Source organism: Acipenser ruthenus, chromosome 34 (assembly GCF_902713425.1).
Source record: "Acipenser ruthenus chromosome 34, fAciRut3.2 maternal haplotype, whole genome shotgun sequence".
In the NCBI taxonomy this organism is placed as follows: Eukaryota; Metazoa; Chordata; class Actinopteri; order Acipenseriformes; family Acipenseridae; genus Acipenser; species Acipenser ruthenus.
The window spans coordinates 8,919,582-8,940,959 of NC_081222.1; positions in this window are offsets into that span (position 1 = coordinate 8,919,582).

A 21,378-nucleotide genomic window follows, 5' to 3' on the forward strand; every position below is an offset into this window, starting at 1 on the left:
TAGTACTCCTTTATTAAATCAATCGTTACAAAAAACACAAAAAACCTTTGATTAAAAAAATAAATAAATAAAAAAATTAAAAAAATAATTTTTTTAAATAAAAAAATATTCCCTCCACTAACAAAATCCCAATGCTTATAACCACAAAAACTCTTTAGTACCAATTTTTACACATTGAGAAGTAATTCCTCCTCCTCGCTGACCTCACAGAGGGCGTTGTTAATCCCCCACTTCATTTTAAAATTCTCTAAATCCCTGGTCAGTTTGTAAAAAAGCAAAATCAATTTTTATCCTGCTGACCACCAACACCCTCCAAATACTCAACACATTACTCACTCCAGCCCCCCGCCCTCCTAGCTTTATGAGACTTCAGTATGGCCAGTTTCGCTTGACCCACAATAAAATTTGCCAAGCAGCAAGTGGCTCTTCTATTGGCTGAATATCTAAAACCAAAAACAAAAACAACTGTGAGAACTCAACCCCAAAGTGACCAATATGTTCTGAATCAAATCAAACAGGGGCGTGAGTCCTCAGACACTCAGTGAAGGGGTGAAAAACAGTGTCCCTCTCCTCACAGAAGGGGCACTGTTCTACTATTTGGGGATCAATCTTATTAACGAAGGAGTTGGTGGCTATGATCTTGTGTAGGATCCTCCACTGCAAAACCCTGAGCGCTTTGGAATAGGGGGTTTATAAAAGGACCTCCAAACAGGAGAGATAGAACCGGGGACAGACAGGTGTCCTCTCCAGACAGTGTCCGGCAAATCCCTAAGCTGATTAAAAACATACACCTTAAGGCATACTCCATACAGCTGCCTTTTCTCCATAGTACTAAAAGAAAGTTTTTTAAAATTCCTGAATGACAGCAGCTTCCCATCCTGCTCTTCCCTCCCCTCACAGACCCAGGGAGTCACAGCCAGGTCAGGGAACACGGCCGGCTCCTCTAGCAACTGACGCTTTGTTAAAAAACAATTTATCAAGAGTGCAAATCCCGGAGAAAATGAGTCTCTCAACTCCTTCAGGAGCCTATGAATGACTCGGACTGAGCAAACGCCCACCTGTGCAGCTACCTGCTCCCCAGTCCTCCACTGGAAAATGTTAAGATCCATCAAATGCCCCAGCCTTGTAACTCCAGCCCTTGTAAAGGTAGAGAACAAGCTGTTTGAGGAAAAAGCCTGACAGGGGAACAGCGGGTTAAAAAATAAGGGTTCTTCCATTAACCAAAAATCACACAAAGAATCTTCTATTTGTGAGGCTCTGAAAATGCTCCAAGCATTAAGCACACTCTCATAGAAAGAAGGCAAGTTAAAAAACCTCAATCTGCTGCTCTCCAATAAAAACAGGTGCCGGTCAAAACTCATCCTTCCTGCTGTATGGAGGATGGAAAAAGCAAAGAATCTCCAGCCCACACTGTCTGGAGAGTAAAGCAGCTTCTGTGCTGCCTGCAGCCGAAACGCTGCCACTCTGCTGACCAGGTTCATCAACCCCTGCCCACCTTCATTTATTGGTAGGTATAAAATCGCAGGTTTAAGCCAGTGAAAACTACCCCCAAAAAATTCAATTAAGCATTTCTGAATAGCCTCTAAAAGCCCTTGTGGTGGATCTAAACAGACCAACCTATGCCAAAGCATTGAGGCCACCAGGTTGTTTAAAACCAAGACACGCCCCCTGAAAGAGAGCTGGGGCAGCAGCCATGCCCACTTGTGCAGCTTCCCCTTCACCTTCTCTATCACTCCCTCCCAGTTTCTTTTCATGAAATCATCATTCCCAAAAAACACCCCCAGTGCCTTAATCCCTGTACGGTTCCACTGCAGCTGCTGTGGAAGTCGAGGAGGCCCCGTGCCCTGCCAATCTCCAGATAACAGACTTTCGCATTTATCCCAGTTAATACGAGCTGAAGACGCCTTCTCAAACTTATTCAAACATGTTGGGAAAGCTTTCATATCCTGACCATTCTTTATCAGAACTGTGATGTCATCAGCATATGCTGTGAGTTTCACTACTGGAGAGTTGGACACTCCTGGCACTGCAAGCCCACTCAGATGTTTCCTCAGCTCATGTAACAGAGGCTGTATAGACAGTGAGTACAGCAGCCCTGAGAGTGCACAACCCTGCCGGATTCCCCGATGTACTGGGAAAGGCCTACTGAGAACATTATTGATTTTCAACACACTAAACACATTGTTATATAACAGTTTCACATATGAAATAAACCTCTCCCCAAAACCAAACACTTGCAATGTTTTAAAAAGATAATTATGATCAACCCGATCAAAAGCCTTTTCCTGATCTAAAGAAAAAATCCCAATATTAATATTAAAAAGCTTTGCTACAGTTAAAATATCTCTGATCAGGAACAAGTTATCAAAAATACATCTGTCCGGGATACAGTACGTTTGGTCCAGGTGGATTAATGCATCCAAGTGATCTTTTAAACGATTTGTTAATACTTGTGAAAAAATTTTATAGTCGGAACATAAGAGAGCTACAGGACGCCAGTTTTTTATGTTGCAGAGATCTCCTTTTTTTGGCAGCAAAGTTACAACAGCTCTGCGGCAGCTCAATGGAAGTTCCTTTCCTTCAATGCTTTCCAACAGTACTTTAAAGCAATCCTCTCCAATTACTGTCCAAAAACACTTATAAAATTCTATAGGCAATCCATCGAACCCTGGCGATTTCCCATTGCTCTGCTGCTGGACGGCGACTGTAAGCTCTTGTAAAGACAGGGGGGCGTCCAAGCTGAGCTTCCCAGTGTCTGACAGCCTGGGCAGGCCCTGGTACAACTCCTCGGCTGCCAGCTCCTCACACTCCTCGGCCTGGTACAGCTGGGTGTAGAAACGCAGCTCTGCGGATTTCCTCTGGATTGGTAATTTCCACTCCGCCTGGCAGTTTTAAACAGTGTAGCTGTTTTTTCTCAGCAGATTTCTTCTCTAGCCCAAAAAAGAAACTAGTGGGAGCGTCCATATCATTCATCTGTGTGAACCAAGCCCTGACCAGCGCCCCCTGCACCCCCTGCTCTCTCCATCCAGACTCATCTGTAGATCTAAGATCTCTTGCTCTAACACACTCATAGCTTGCTTCAAAGCTTTAGTGCTATCAGATGTATATTGCTGCAAGAAAATCTTAATCTGGACTTTGCCAATATCCCACCATTGTCTTAGTGAATCATAAAACACAATCTCTTGTCTCCAACTCTCCCAAAAAGAAAAAAACAACTGTTTAAAATTGGCATCCTGAAGTAATTTACAATTCAAATGCCAATAAGAATTGTGATGTGTGGGTAGAGGCAGGGAAAATACAACAGAGATATAGTGGTGATCAGACAGACTATTTGGAGAAATACTGCTCCTAACAATCCTATTCATACTGTGCTGTGAGGTGTAAAACCGGTCTAATCTCGCTCCAGAAATTTGATTTGAATTCACCTTTAACCATGAATATTGTCTGTCTGTGGGGTTGAGCATCCTCCATACATTCACCAGTTTACAAGCAGTCAAAGCCTTGGAAAGCTCCACCCCTGACTGCGAGTGAGGCTCTTCATGATTCCTATCAACTACATGATTTAGAGTACAGTTAAAATCACCTCCCAATACCACAATGCTCTCAGAGCTACAAATAGAAAGTGCCTGATACAAAATTTTAAAAAAATCAACACGTTCCTTTCCTATATTAGGATCGTATATGTTAAAAAAGTTAAACAGAATATTCCCAATTTTCCTCTCCACTCTTAAAAGGCATCCCGGCACAATTTCCTCTATTAAACTTGGTTTGACTGTAATCCCTGGAGAAAATAAGATCGCCACCCCCGCACTAACATTAGTACCATGGCTCAGGATAACCTCTCCCTTCCAATCCCTAACCCAGTGATTCTGATTCTCTGAATCAGTGTGCATCTCTTGTAAAAAACAAACACTCGCTCCCTTCTGTTCAATAAACTCAAACAAAAGCGCTCTTTTCTTTATGTCTCGACACCCATTAGCATTAAGAGATCCAATCTGAAATAATGTCATCGAGATTGTTAAATATAAAACAGAAAAAAACAGCACATTTTGAAAAAGTTCTATTACAGAAACTAGCCATATTAAAACCTGGTTTTCCTTACGCGTTGCAGTAACAAGCGTTTTGTGCCACTAATGAACTTTGAAAGTCTGAAGCGTTTTTTCTGATCGAATTCCTCCATTGTAGACTTTTTCAAATCTACATTACTAGAAACCACAAACAGCTTTAAATTAGAGAAGTACGACTTCACGTTTACTGCCCTTTTCCCATTTGTGATGTCTAAAATGTCACTTATTTGTTTCAGTGTATATAATTTTGTTTGCTATGCTGACTCACCGAGATGCTCGAAAGCAGCGAGGAGTCGGACAGCCCCCCGTCATCTTCAAGATCTTCGCCGACAGAAAACTCCGCTTCCTCCATTGTGTCATAGTCTGCAGCAGCAACTCCTCCTCACTCTTGTTGAGGCAGGGAGTCAGCCAGGAAAGAAACGGTAGCCGCGGCGGGCTGAGACCCGGCGCTACCACTCACCTCCCTCCCTGAACTGGGAGCCAGCACAGACCCAGACTGAGATCCGGGTCCGTCTCGACCGCCAGTCCCCAAGCCCTGATCCACCGTGACAGCGGGTAGAGACCCATCGCCGCCGGGGATCTCAGACTCGGAGCTCCCTCTCCCCGCAGCCCCGAGTGGAGGCTCGGTGCTGCCGTGTGAGACGGACACAGGGCCCCATACTGACTTCCCCTCACCGCTCACGGGGGGGTCTCCAATATTTGGCCCTTTCATGATCTTTTTTTTTTTTTTAGCCACTAATGTAAACGGCTTTTCTCCATTTTCTATCTCAGCTGCGTTGGCAGCTACTACTCCCGCTGGCTCCGCCGCCGGCCGCGCCTGGTTGTCAGTATCTGCCCCGGCAAATCTTTTTTTCCGCGGCATTGGTTCCGGCTTCTTCAGCCCCGACTCCTCCGACTCCTCCTGTGCCCTTCGAACAATCTCGGCTCCACCATCCTTGTCCACAGCGTCAGCAGGTTCTTTTCTACAAGCCTTTTTTAAGTGACCATATCCCCCACAGTGGAAACATCTCATTAACTCTGAACTAATATAAATAATATAGTACTTGCTTTCTACTGTGATCTTTACTGAAAGGTCTAAAACATCTTCCTGTCTTTTCATTAGCAGAAAAGTTTGTCTCCTAAAAGGCATGACGTGTTTAAAATCAGGGTTTTTACACCCCAGCGGGACCATTTTTATCGGGGCCATAATTTTGCCATACCGGCACAACTCTCTCTCTAATACTTCATTCTTAATAAATGGAGGCACATTAGATATCATAATCTTTTTGGAAGGGGTAGATAAAGATAAAGCAGACACAAATGATTCTCTCACCCAGAGCCCACTCTGTACAATTTTGTTAACCATTTGTTCTTGGCTGAGAAAAACCACTATGGCCTTGTTCATTCGTGAGGCTGACTTAATATTTTCAGCTCCAATCTCTTTACCCCACAGCAAGCAAACACTCTTCAACAGACACCGCATCATCAGGAATACATTTAAACCCATATCTGCAGGTCATAGACCCAAACCCCTCTACTTGTGACCCCATATATAGGCCACAAGCTGACAAAAAGTCAGCTCACGGAAAAAACAAAAAAACAAAACACTTATAATTTTTAAACTCACTTATTCAGAAAAAAACCCCTAAAAGTCCTCCAGAGCTCCTACTCACAGCACCTCTGTACTCACCACCACTCAAGCTCCTCCCACTACCCACAAACCTGAGAGAGAGAGAGAGATCTGCTTTCCACAACCTTTCAATTAAAATATAATGTAGTATTTTGCTCTACTAATATAATAAACTGTGGGTTATTACTTTATATGAATTATCATGTTATGCAGGAATGAATGAATTGGCTTTCTGTGGTGTACTTTTTTCTTTCAAATTGCACGATATATTTTAATATCAAATATATGTCTTCCACACTGTTACAGTTTTGTTACAGGATACATTAGTTGATCTCTACTGTAATCACAGTTTTACATGTAATTAATTAAAGCAGTCATTTTCCTTTATTAAAGGCTAATATTAAAACACTTTTGAGAAGGAACATGGTATTCTAAAAAAAAAAAATTGCTTATGTAATGGTGTGGCAGTGTGACCCCGCCTTGTGCATATTGTTTGTTTATATGTTGCATGTAGTGTGTTAAATGTTGGTGTATAGTCATTGGTACACGGGATATAAATGGGTCTGTGTAGCACGTGTGATAAAATGCATATTGTATTTAGCCACGAGGGTTGCACATCACTTCACGTGCTGATTTAAAATGTAATAATATGTGAGCACGGGGAAGGACACGTAATTAATCCATGTGCAGTTGTACCGAGATTCTAATTGAATGATTGATTAGCAATCGAGTCTCGGTACAACTGCATAAAAGACGCACATTATCACTCAGTCAGGGTTGGGTGTACAGAGAGGAGACAGAATCTAAAAATAACAATTGCTAAAACGTGCTGGATTAGCCAGCACGACACTTACTTGTTTGTCTGTCTGGTTTGTTTGGCCCTTGTGCCTGTTTGTTTTGTGGTTTGTATAAAACTCTTCATTTTCATTATTATTTAATAAAGAAACCGAGCGCTTTCGCGTCTCAGTTTTAACCAGCAGCTGCTGTTTGTTTGTGTCGTCTTCCGGGTCTGACATCACCACTGCAGCCATCCTGCCACAAATGTCCATCAATATATAGTCATGCGTAGTGTTTATCAGACCACCTGGGTTTAAGAGACCAGTGCCCTTCAACAATTTCAAATTGTTCAACCCGGGTTCTAGGCCCCGGGGTCATGGAGATATGACCCAGAGAAGGGTAGTTTTTGGACATTTGACGGGCTGTATCTCGGGTTCTGTGGGGGTTAGGAACTTGATTTTTTTTGTGACGGGGGCCCCCCGACACAAGGAGTCACACGGTTCTAGGTGCCAGGACGGCTCGACAAAGTGAATTTTTTCGTCATGACTCGAGTTTTTGGGTGAAACACCGACCCTCCTCGACCAGGAATGGAGACCCCTGCTAGCAGATTCATTGTTCCATATCACCAGATTTATATTGTGATCTTTTTAATTCAAATACCTAATGAATCTCCCTATTGTTTCTTGCTAATTCTGAATTTGTTATGTGCTTCTCCAGGCAGAATGTATGTATTTTATGAAACAAGCGGAGTGTAGTGTAGTGACATTCCTTGAATGTATAGCTAGGTGTGTGCGTGCAGGGGTTGCATGGTGATGTGTGCGTGCAAGGGCTGCATGGTGATGGTGTGTGTGCAGAGGTTGCATGGTGGTGTCTGCTTGCAGGGTTTGCATGGTGGTGTGTGCGTGCAGGGGTTGCATGGTGGTGTGAGTGTGCAGGGGTCGCATGGTGGTGTGTGTGTGCAGGGATTGCATGGTGGTGTGAGTGTGCAGGGGTTGCATGGTGGTGTGTGCGTGCAGGGGTTGCATGGTGGTGTGTGCGTGCAGGGGTTGCATGGTGGTGTGTGTGTGCAGGGATTGCATGGTGGTGTGTGCGTGCAGGGGTTGCATGGTGGTGTGTGCGTGCAGGGGTTGCATGGTGGTGTGTGCGTGCAGGGGTCGCATGGTGGTGTGTGAGTGCAGGGGTCGCATGGTGGGTGTATGCGTGCAGGGGTTGCATGTGGATGTGTGTGGAGGGGAATTGGAGTGCAGGTTTGGCGCAAAAGAGGGAACAGGAGGCGAGGGCATATAAGGGGGTGCAGGGGAAAGACTGGGAAGGGAAGGGTAAAAGCAAAACTAGTACAATCATTTATTTTCACTTTCGACTCCCAGTCCCCTTTCCCTCACTTTGATTTTATTTTGTGATTAATTATTGTCAAAATAAACAACCTTCATCTACTCACGGTTGCAGTCTCATTCCTGTCCCAAAAGAATCCAAAATGCTACAATATATTGATGGAAATTTCATAAGTAAATAAAGGAAAATGACTGCTTTATTTAATTTTCATGTATCTATTTCAGTGCAATATAGTTTTTTCATTGTAATAAGAAATGTTTTTTTTACATTTACGTTTTATTTCTGTTTTCATAAAAAAATAATGTTTTCTGGGGAGAGTAAAAAATACATTAACTTTGATTCATGTACTAAGGGTTACTCTTAAATGAATTCACGATCCAGTTTATGGTAAGCTGTGCATGCATGACTTAGAAACTCGGCTGTCAGCTGAGTCCCAAAAACTGGGCTGAATTTGAAAACGCAAATCGGCCCAGAATTTTGGACATTATCTGAAAACCAAGTGGACCAAAATTTGTAAAACTGTGATTACATTAGAGATAAACTAATGTATCCTGTAACAAAACTGCACTAGTGTATATGTTTGATATTAAAATATATCGCGCAAACGATTATAGATATATGCTATTTGAAAGAAAAGTACACCACCACAGAAAGCCAATTCGTGCATTCGTGCATAACATGATAATTCATATAAACTAATAACCTATAGTTCGTTATATTAGTACAGCAAAATACCACATTATATTTTCATTGAAAGGTTGTGGAAAGCAGATCTCTCTCTCGCAATGTTAGAAATGCCTGCAAGCTTTTCCACTCGTGTGACGACATATTCATGTGACACACATGGACCAATCAAAACGTGAGACTGTTATGCAGGTCCATCCCATAAACCGGGCCTCTGTCGTACTTCTCCAGAACCGCGCCCTGAATGCATGCATGCCACTGGTTTCCCTGGGTCCTAAATCTTGAAATTATATATATATATATATATATATATATATATATATATATATATATATATATATATATATATATATATATATTTATATATATACACTCAACCATCAGTAATTGAGTGTGTTTCACCAAATTTTACCGAAGCAATGTTTTACCATTTTGTCGGAAAGTCGAAGTGATACACAAACATAATCCTCTAAAATAAAGATTCGGTGAGGAAACATTTACCCTTAAACCCTTCAGTACGATCCATCAATGAAGGATTTCACCTGTAAAAAGGAACTGTATTAAAGACAGCGAGTAACAGGCAGATGATGCTCCTCCCAGGGAAAAGCAGACGAAACCCGATTGAATATCATCATGAACTACGAGGTAACAACATGAGAGGTGAAAGTAACAAAGTAAATAATATAATTACGGCTTCTGATTTTCGGTTTTAACCGATAGACCCCGATAAAACACCCCCGATACAAAAAAAATGAAATCTGTGGATAGCCAATAAACACCGGAAAACACCGGAAAAACTGTGTAAATGGTTAATCTATTCACGTTGACTTTACCCTTTTTCAATTAAACAAAATAAAGCCTACTACAAAAATAATAATAAATACGTTTCCCTGTGTTGCTGGGTAATGTCCCACTTTCCTGACTTGCATCTGTCATTGATTTGTTCTGAATACTTTAAACCAGCCCCAACTACTTTGTAGTAGGCTTTATTTTGTTTAATTGAAAAAGGGTAAAGTGGGCAGAAGTGTGGAGTAGTGGTCAGGGCTCTGGTCTCTTGACCGGAGGGTTGTGGGTTCAATCCCCAATGGGGGACACTGCTGTTGTACCCTTGAGCAAGGTACTTTACCTAGATTGCTCCAGTAAAAACCCAACTGTATAAATGGGTAATTGTATGTAAAAATAATGTGATATCTGTATAATGTGAAATCTTGTAACAATTGTAAGTCGCCCTGGATAAGGGCGTCTGCTAAGAAATAAATAATAATTATAAATAATAATAATTACTGAGTGACAGCACATTCCTACATTTCTGTTGGAGACTCCGCTTGCGAGATTTAAAACGAGATTACAATCAGGATGGAGGCTTGTTAGCAGGATTTGAAGCTGTATTACAGTTAAGACACGCAGGATTTAAAACAGAATTGTGGCGACATGTACAAAAATGCCTACACACAAAAACCCCAGAAGAATGTGCCCGTGACCATTGGGATTTCATTGTGGAAGACAGCAAAGGAAAGAAGGTACAACTTAAGTGTGCAAGTACTGTCGAGTTACTTCTATACATATTTTGACACAAAAAAAAAACACTCAAGCATTTTGGAAAGTAACCGAAAACAATAATTTCATACCGTATATCAAAAACGAAAGCCCTGAAAAAAAAAGATTTACATAAAACTCGAAAATGGCTAAAAATAAGCATGGAAAAATACAATTAATAAAACCCAAAAAACAGAAGCCCTAAATATAATACAAACTCATCTATTAACAAAAAATGTATATATTAACAACAAAACAGCATACCTTAAATTGAAAATCAATTTACCCTAGGTGCGGAAGTTCTTTATTTGAGCTGTGTATTTTGTGATTTTGTGTATTTTTGTGATTTTAATTTATTTTTTTTCTATTATCTGGAAGTCTTCCTTTAGGCCATCATATAAAATCCAATTACTCTTTCTTCGTATCACGGGTATAAAGTGGTTTCCACTGTTGCTCCATAAAATAAAACACATTATTTGTGTGTCTGTGAAGTACATTAAAAAATATATATTTTGTTGTAGACTTTAATCCACATTAATGGAGAGTAGAAGAAATGAAACAAACATTTGTACAAAGATTAAAAACAAAACTAGTGAAAATAAATACCAAAATCATTAATGAAAGTTCAAATAGCACTATCTATTCATAAATCAGTGTTTCAAGGATCTTCAGTCTTTTTAATTTCATTTTGTTTCAAAGTATTATTGTTATTGATCCTAGCACAGAAAAAAGTGAGATTCCAAAATTGTATTTTTTGTATTTATTGTATGCCCAAACATGTCCACATTAGTGTATACTGACCTTAAAGGGTACATAAGGACCTTTTTATTTTATTGTGTTCCCATGTGTGGCTACAACTGTTTATGTAAGGTGTGTGTATTGTTTCATTTTTTTTTTCTTTTTACATTTTGACCATTTTTTTAAACTTTAAACTGCATTCCCTGCCTCAAGATGGCTTCACATGTACCCGCATGGACCTCTCAGAACTACATTTCCCATCATCCTCCTGCTCACTGGTAAATCCATCTCAGTTACATATGTGAACATGTAACACAACAAAATAAAAACGTCCTTATGTACCCTTTAATGTAATGTGTGTGTGTGTGTATATATATATACACACACACACCAATGTGATGGACATGTGGAAAGTTTCTTATTTGAGTAAAGTCATTAAACCCATTTCAGTTGTTTTGAAACTAGTGCTTAAGTTAACCAGGTAAGGATTTGTTCACCAGCATTAAATACATAAATATTTTGTTACGGTAAATTATCTATAATACACAGTACACTTTCAAAGATTAGCTGTTCCAAGAAAATGCACCCTCTTTGATATGAGCTACTTGTGCTAGATTGGCATTTTTACATTTCATAAAAGGCATTCTCTGTTTCAATTGGTTAACCGTTCTTAATTATTGCAAGACAAGCAGAGTTAATTTGAGTGTCAAGAAAGCCAAAACCCACTAAAAATACTAATGACAAACATTAAAAAGAAGATATATGTTACCAGATATAAATATATAAAGTAATATGACTGACTTTCAACTTAGTTGAAAAATTATGATGTCAAATGACAGGACAAAAGTCCTGGGGAGAACCCTGAACAGAGTCATGATAACACTCACAATATGCACACCACACAAAGCTTTCTCTAATTAAAAAATGTGTTGTCCTTTTAATATAAAACCATTATTTTGTGAGCAACCTACAAAAAGGCGATTATTTGCATTTCTTTGCACAAAGAAAAGACTGAAACCCAATCTAAGAATGTTTTAAGCTGTTATTTTTTTTTTTTTTTTACTACCTACCGAGCAGTAAATACTTGAAGTGGCTGTAAACTCTTTTTCTAATTTATTAATTTAGATAAAAGTATTTTAGTAAGTTGCAGTCCATCAGCGTGCTTTTAAATTTGGAAATTCATGTGAAAGGGGGTTTATTTTAGTAAAATAAACCATTAGTAATTTAAATCATACGCTTTTTGAAACACGACATGTAAAACCAACGAGGCAGCGGCTAGGAAATTAAAGACGCCTATCAGTGTTTCATAAAACCCATTTTAAGAGAATTATTAAAACTACAGAAACTTTAACAATAACATTTAGAAATATAGCTGCAAGCAGCAATGCCCGGGGGCCAAGTGCAACATCTGAGTCGACATTTTTTGATACAGCATATATGGGTTCCTATATGTGTTCCATAGTAACCATGGCCGTATCTATGAGGCGCCGTTTGGGACATAATTCAAATTGACACCTCATACACTACACAGTGAAATCTCATGCGGTACACAGTGAAATCTCATACACTACACAGTGAAATCGCATACACTACACAGTGAAATCGCATACACTACATGGTGAAATCTTGAAACCTCATACACTACATGGTGAAATCGCATACACTACACAGTGAAATCTCATACACTACACAGTGAAATCTCATACACTACACAGTGAAATCTCATACACTACACAGTGAAATCGCATACACTACATGGTGAAATCTTGAAACCTCATACACTACATGGTGAAATCGCATACACTACATGGTGAAATCTTGAAACCTCATACACTACATGGTGAAATCGCATACACTACATGGTGAAATCTTGAAACCTCATACACTACATGGTGAAATCGCATACACTACGCAGTGAAATCGCATACACTACATGGTGAAATCGCATACACTACATGGTGAAATCTCATACACTACACAGTGAAATCGCATACACTACATGGTGAAATCTCATACACTACACAGTGAAATCGCATACACTACATGGTGAAATTGCATACACTACACAGTGAAATCGCATACACTACGCAGTGAAATCGCGTACACTACATGGTGAAATCGCGTACACTACATGGTGAAATCGCATACACTACATGGTGAAATCACATACACTACATGGTGAAATCGCATACACTACATGGTGAAATCGCATACACTACATGGTGAAATCACATACACTACATGGTGAAATCGCATACACTACATGGTGAAATCGCATACACTACATGGTGAAATCGCATACACTACATGGTGAAATCACATACACTACATGGTGAAATCGCATACACTACATGGTGAAATCTTGAAACCTCATACACTACATGGTGAAATTGCATACACTACGCAGTGAAATTGCATACACTACGCAGTGAAATCGCATACACTACACGGTAAAATCGCATACACTACAGTGTCGTTGTTGTTTCTTAATGTTAAATAATTGGAAGAAGATACACTGTGATTATTAATTTCGTAAACTCGCAACGCTTTAAACCTCTTATTCTTACTTCAATCAATATCATTGGTTAATAACCATTATACAATCCTTTCGAATTCCCGAACTTTTTTCTCATGTAACATTGTTCTACGCACCTAGGTGTAGAAACAGAAACACTTCCTATTGAGATCAGAGATTATGAGTTGCTGTCTGTTTTTGAATCTCGCCTAAAAAGCCACTTATTTAAATTGCCTTTTTTCCTGCTGTTATTATATTCTTTATTTCTAATTGTGTTAGTATTTTGTAGATCACTTTGTATATGTCATGGTTGTTTTAGTGTTATTTTATCTGTTTTTCCCATATTTGTGAAGCACTTTGAGATATTTGGTTATGAAAGGCGCTATATTATTATTATTGTTATTATTATTATTATTATTATTGTTATTAAATATTATTATTATTATTATTATTATTATTATTATTGTTGTTATTATTTATTTCTTAGCAGACGCCCATATCCAGGGCGACTTACAGTCGTAAACAAAAATACATTAAGAATCACAATACAAGTATTAAGAGCAAGATGAAATACAATTATTATAATTAGTAGTATATATTATTATTGTTTATTTTCACAGACAAGTGCATCATTCCCTGTTATTGTGCTGAAATGAAAAGTTCTTCAAAAGTAAACAGAAGCCACTGGCATTGACAAAAGTGCAAAAGTACTATTCAACGTCAACATAACTTTAAATAACACATAGAAAAACATCTTAAGACATTTAAAAACAATATATCTACAACAACTAAATCTCTATGAACCTGCTACACCATGTTTGTTTTATTATTGTCATTGTATATTTTGTAGTTAAGGCTATCATAATGCATATGTGGGCTATATATTATATAGGCAAGTTTTAAAACAAGAAAATATTTACCTTATATAAAAGATAACGTTTCTGGAAGTGTAAAATCAATTTTCTAAATACACATGATAATGGTAACGGGTCTGTGGCAATGTGCTCCGCCCCTGTGTGCATTTCTGTGTATGTTACGTGTTGTGTGTAAATGTTGGTGTATAGTCATTGGTACACGGGATATAAACGGGTCTGTGTTTCACGTGTATTTAAAAATGTATAATTGTATTTAGGCACGGGATTGCACATCACTTCACATGCATTTAAAGTATTTAATATGTGAGCACGAGGTTGCACATAATTAATTCACGTGCTGGGATTCAAGTGAATAATTAATTAGTAATTGAATCCCAGCACAACAGTATATATAGGTGCATGTTTCATTCACTCGGGGTTGGGTGTTCGGTGAGTGGAGAACAGGATTGGAGACGGAGGTAATTGTGAATTATAAAAAGAATAGTTAAAGTATCTGCTCACTGTGTTTGTTCGTTTGTCTGTTTACTGTTTAGTCCGTTTTTGTTTATATATTTATTTTGGCGTAAGTGCCGTGTCCTGTTTTGTGTTCTGTCTGTTTAAACCTTTTATTTCGTTTAATAAACGCTGAGTGCCACCATTGCACTCAGCATTACTCATCACCACCGTCTGTCTGTGTGTTTCTTCCGGGTCTGACGTGTCACCACTCAGCCAGCCTTGTGACAGGGTCCCAAGCACATTATTATAAACTTAAACACTGGCATGTATTGCTGAAAGATACGTATTTGGAAAATAACATAACTACCAATAAAGAAAATGAAAAGGAAACTGTAAAATCATAACATAACAGGGACAGCTGGAGTGGTCTGGACCACTGTGACTGACCACAGGCCAGAGAATGCTACAACCCCTTCTCCCTATGAAACAAACTGTTAATTTCTGAATTGACAGTGGTATCTACAGGGCGTGCTTCGGCCGATGCCCTTTGATCAAGTGCATTTGAAAGAGTATTTATGATTCCAGGTCTAGTTAAAATGTGTTCTATTAGCTCTGCAACTGAAATGAACTCCTTTGCCTGACGCGGGAGTATTTTATGATGTGACGTCACTGACCTTGTTTGAATTTTCACCATGTAGTGTATGCGATTTCACCATGTAGTGTATGCGATTTCACCATGTAGTGTATGCGATTTCACCATGTAGTGTATGCGATTTCACCATGTAGTGTATGCGATTTCACCATGTAGTGTATGAGGTTTCAAGATTTCACCATGTAGTGTATGCGATTTCACTGTGTAGTGTATGCGATTTCACCATGTAGTGTATGAGGTTTCAAGATTTCACCATGTAGTGTATGCGATTTCACTGTGTAGTGTATGCGATTTCACCATGTAGTGTATGAGGTTTGAAGATTTCAGTATGTAGTGTATGCGATTTCACCATGTAGTGTATGCGATTTCACTGTGTAGTGTATGCGATTTCACCATGTAGTGTATGCGATTTCACCATGTAGTGTATGCGATTTCACCATGTAGTGTATGCAATTTCACCGTGTAGTGTATGCGATTTCACCGTGTAGTGTATGCGATTTCACTGTGTAGTGTATGCGATTTCACCATGTAGTGTATGCGATTTCACCATGTAGTGTATGCGATTTCACCATGTAGTGTATGCGATTTCACCATGTAGTGTATGAGGTTTCAAGATTTCACCATGTAGTGTATGCGATTTCACTGTGTAGTGTATGCGATTTCACCATGTAGTGTATGAGGTTTCAAGATTTCACCATGTAGTGTATGCGATTTCACTGTGTAGTGTATGCGATTTCACCATGTAGTGTATGAGGTTTCAAGATTTCACCATGTAGTGTATGCGATTTCACTGTGTAGTGTATGAGGTTTCACCATGTAGTGTATGAGGTTTGAAGATTTCACCATGTAGTGTATGCGATTTCACTGTGTAGTGTATGCGATTTCACTGTGTAGTGTATGCGATTTCACCATGTAGTGTATGCGATTTCACCATGTAGTGTATGCGATTTCACCATGTAGTGTATGAGGTTTCAAGATTTCACCATGTAGTGTATGCGATTTCACTGTGTAGTGTATGCGATTTCACCATGTAGTGTATGAGGTTTCAAGATTTCACCATGTAGTGTATGCGATTTCACTGTGTAGTGTATGCGATTTCACCATGTAGTGTATGAGGTTTCAAGATTTCACCATGTAGTGTATGCGATTTCACTGTGTAGTGTATGAGGTTTCACCATGTAGTGTATGAGGTTTGAAGATTTCAGTATGTAGTGTATGCGATTTCACCATGTAGTGTATGCGATTTCACTGTGTAGTGTATGCGATTTCACCGTGTAGTGTATGCAATTTCACCGTGTAGTGTATGCGATTTCACTGTGTAGTGTATGCGATTTCACCGTGTAGTGTATGCGATTTCACCGTGTAGTGTATGCGATTTCACCATGTAGTGTATGCAATTTCACCGTGTAGTGTATGCGATTTCACTGTGTAGTGTATGCGATTTCACCGTGTAGTGTATGCGATTTCACCGTGTAGTGTATGCGATTTCACTGTGTAGTGTATGCGATTTCACCGTGTAGTGTATGCGATTTCACCATGTAGTGTATGCGATTTCACCGTGTAGTGTATGCGATTTCACCGTGTAGTGTATGCGATTTCACTGTGTAGTGTATGCGATTTCACTGTATAGTGTATGCGATTTCACCATGTAGTGTATGAGCTTTCAAGATTTCACCATGTAGTGTATGCGATTTCACCATGTAGTGTATGAGGTTTCAAGATTTCACCATGTAGTGTATGCGATTTCACTGTGTAGTGTATGCGATTTCACCATGTAGTGTATGAGGTTTCAAGATTTCACCATGTAGTGTATGCGATTTCACTGTGTATTGTATGCGATTTCACCATGTAGTGTATGAGGTTTCAAGATTTCACCATGTAGTGTATGCGATTTCACCATGTAGTGTATGAGGTTTCAAGATTTCACCATGTAGTGTATGCGATTTCACTGTGTAGTGTATGCGATTTCACCGTGTAGTGTATGCGATTTCACCGTGTAGTGTATGCGATTTCACCATGTAGTGTATGCGATTTCACCATGTAGTGTATGCGATTTCACTGTGTAGTGTATGCGATTTCACCATGTAGTGTATGAGGTTTCAAGATTTTACCATGTAGTGTATGCGATTTCACTGTGTAGTGTATGCGATTTCACCATGTAGTGTATGAGGTTTCAAGATTTTACCATGTAGTGTATGCGATTTCACCATGTAGTGTATGCGATTTCACCATGTAGTGTATGCGATTTCACCATGTAGTGTATGCGATTTCACCATGTAGTGTATGAGGTTTCAAGATTTCACTGTGTAGTGTATGCGATTTCACCATGTAGTGTATGAGGTTTCAAAATTTCACCATGTAGTGTATGCGATTTCACTGTGTAGTGTATGCGATTTCACCATGTAGTGTATGAGGTTTCAAGATTTCACCATGTAGTGTATGCGATTTCACTGTGTAGTGTATGAGGTTTCACCATGTAGTGTATGAGGTTTGAAGATTTCACTATGTAGTGTATGCGATTTCACCATGTAGTGTATGCGATTTCACTGTGTAGTGTATGCGATTTCACCATGTAGTGTATGCGATTTCACCATGTAGTGTATGCGATTTCACCATGTAGTGTATGCAATTTCACCGTGTAGTGTATGCGATTTCACTGTGTAGTGTATGCGATTTCACTGTGTAGTGTATGCGATTTCACTGTGTAGTGTATGCGATTTCACCATGTAGTGTATGCGATTTCACTGTGTAGTGTATGCGATTTCACCGTGTAGTGTATGCGATTTCACCGTGTAGTGTATGCGATTTCACCGTGTAGTGTATGCGATTTCACTGTGTAGTGTATGCGATTTCACTGTGTAGTGTATGCGATTTCACTGTGTAGTGTATGCGATTTCACCGTGTAGTGTATGCGATTTCACCATGTAGTGTATGAGGTTTCAAGATTTCACCATGTAGTGTATGCAATTTCACTGTGTAGTGTATGCGATTTCACCGTGTAGTGTATGCGATTTCACCGTGTAGTGTATGCGATTTCACCGTGTAGTGTATGCGATTTCACCGTGTAGTGTATGCGATTTCACCATGTAGTGTATGCGATTTCACCGTGTAGTGTATGCGATTTCACCGTGTAGTGTATACGATTTCACCGTGTAGTGTATGCGATTTCACCGTGTAGTGTATGCGATTTCACCGTGTAGTGTATGCGATTTCACTGTGTAGTGTATGCGATTTCACTGTATAGTGTATGCGATTTCACCATGTAGTGTATGAGCTTTCAAGATTTCACCATGTAGTGTATGCGATTTCACCATGTAGTGTATGAGGTTTCAAGATTTCACCATGTAGTGTATGCAATTTCACTGTGTAGTGTATGCGATTTCACTGTGTAGTGTATGCGATTTCACTGTGTAGTGTATGCGATTTCACCGTGTAGTGTATGCGATTTCACCGTGTAGTGTATGCGATTTCACCATGTAGTGTATGCGATTTCACCATGTAGTGTATGAGGTTTCAAGATTTCACCATGTAGTGTATGCAATTTCACTGTGTCGTGTATGCGATTTCACCATGTAGTGTATGAGGTTTCAAGATTTTACCATGTAGTGTATGCGATTTCACTGTGTAGTGTATGCGATTTCACTGTGTAGTGTATGCGATTTCACCGTGTAGTGTATGCGATTTCACCGTGTAGTGTATGCGATTTCACCATGTAGTGTATGAGGTTTCAAGATTTCACCATGTAGTGTATGCGATTTCACTGTGTAGTTTATGCGATTTCACCATGTAGTGTATGAGGTTTCAAGATTTCACCATGTAGTGTATGCGATTTCACTGTGTAGTGTATGCGATTTCACCATGTAGTGTATGAGGTTTCACTGTGTAGTGTATGAGGTTTCACCATGTAGTGTATGAGGTTTCAAGATTTCACCTTGTAGTGTATGCGATTTCACTGTGTAGTGTATGCGATTTCACCATGTAGTGTATGAGGTTTCAAGATTTCACCATGTAGTGTATGCGATTTCACTGTGTAGTGTATGCGATTTCACTGTGTAGTGTATGCGATTTCACTGTGTAGTGTATGCAATTTCACCGTGTAGTGTATGCGATTTCACCATGTAGTGTATGCGATTTCACCGTGTAGTGTATGCGATTTCACCGTGTAGTGTATGCGATTTCACTGTGTAGTGTATGCGATTTCACTGTATAGTGTATGCGATTTCACCATGTAGTGTATGAGCTTTCAAGATTTCACCATGTAGTGTATGCGATTTCACCATGTAGTGTATGAGGTTTCAAGATTTCACCATGTAGTGTATGCGATTTCACTGTGTAGTGTATGCGATTTCACCATGTAGTGTATGAGGTTTCAAGATTTCACCATGTAGTGTATGCGATTTCACTGTGTAGTGTATGCGATTTCACCATGTAGTGTATGAGGTTTCAAGATTTCACCATGTAGTGTATGCGATTTCACCATGTAGTGTATGAGGTTTCAAGATTTCACCATGTAGTGTATGCGATTTCACTGTGTAGTGTATGCGATTTCACCGTGTAGTGTATGCGATTTCACCGTGTAGTGTATGCGATTTCACCATGTAGTGTATGCGATTTCACCATGTAGTGTATGCGATTTCACTGTGTAGTGTATGCGATTTCACCATGTAGTGTATGAGGTTTCAAGATTTTACCATGTAGTGTATGCGATTTCACTGTGTAGTGTATGCGATTTCACCATGTAGTGTATGAGGTTTCAAGATTTTACCATGTAGTGTATGCGATTTCACCATGTAGTGTATGCGATTTCACCATGTAGTGTATGCGATTTCACCATGTAGTGTATGCGATTTCACCATGTAGTGTATGAGGTTTCAAGATTTCACTGTGTAGTGTATGCGATTTCACCATGTAGTGTATGAGGTTTCAAGATTTCACCATGTAGTGTATGCGATTTCACTGTGTAGTGTATGCGATTTCACCATGTAGTGTATGAGGTTTCAAGATTTCACCATGTAGTGTATGCGATTTCACTGTGTAGTGTATGAGGTTTCACCATGTAGTGTATGAGGTTTGAAGATTTCACTATGTAGTGTATGCGATTTCACCATGTAGTGTATGCGATTTCACTGTGTAGTGTATGCGATTTCACCATGTAGTGTATGCGATTTCACCATGTAGTGTATGCGATTTCACCATGTAGTGTATGCGATTTCACTGTGTAGTGTATGCGATTTCACTGTGTAGTGTATGCGATTTCACTGTGTAGTGTATGCGATTTCACCATGTAGTGTATGCGATTTCACTGTGTAGTGTATGCGATTTCACTGTGTAGTGTATGCGATTTCACCGTGTAGTGTATGCGATTTCACCGTGTAGTGTATGCGATTTCACTGTGTAGTGTATGCGATTTCACTGTGTAGTGTATGCGATTTCACTGTGTAGTGTATGCGATTTCACCGTGTAGTGTATGCGATTTCACCATGTAGTGTATGAGGTTTCAAGATTTCACCATGTAGTGTATGCAATTTCACTGTGTAGTGTATGCGATTTCACCGTGTAGTGTATGCGATTTCACCGTGTAGTGTATGCGATTTCACCGTGTAGTGTATGCGATTTCACCGTGTAGTGTATGCGATTTCACCGTGTAGTGTATGCGATTTCACCATGTAGTGTATGCGATTTCACCGTGTAGTGTATGCGATTTCACCGTGTAGTGTATACGATTTCACCGTGTAGTGTATGCGATTTCACCGTGTAGTGTATGCGATTTCACCGTGTAGTGTATGCGATTTCACTGTGTAGTGTATGCGATTTCACTGTATAGTGTATGCGATTTCACCATGTAGTGTATGAGCTTTCAAGATTTCACCATGTAGTGTATGCAATTTCACTGTGTAGTGTATGCGATTTCACTGTGTAGTGTATGCGATTTCACTGTGTAGTGTATGCGATTTCACCGTGTAGTGTATGCGATTTCACCGTGTAGTGTATGCGATTTCACCATGTAGTGTATGCGATTTCACCATGTAGTGTATGAGGTTTCAAGATTTCACCATGTAGTGTATGCAATTTCACTGTGTCGTGTATGCGATTTCACCATGTAGTGTATGAGGTTTCAAGATTTTACCATGTAGTGTATGCGATTTCACTGTGTAGTG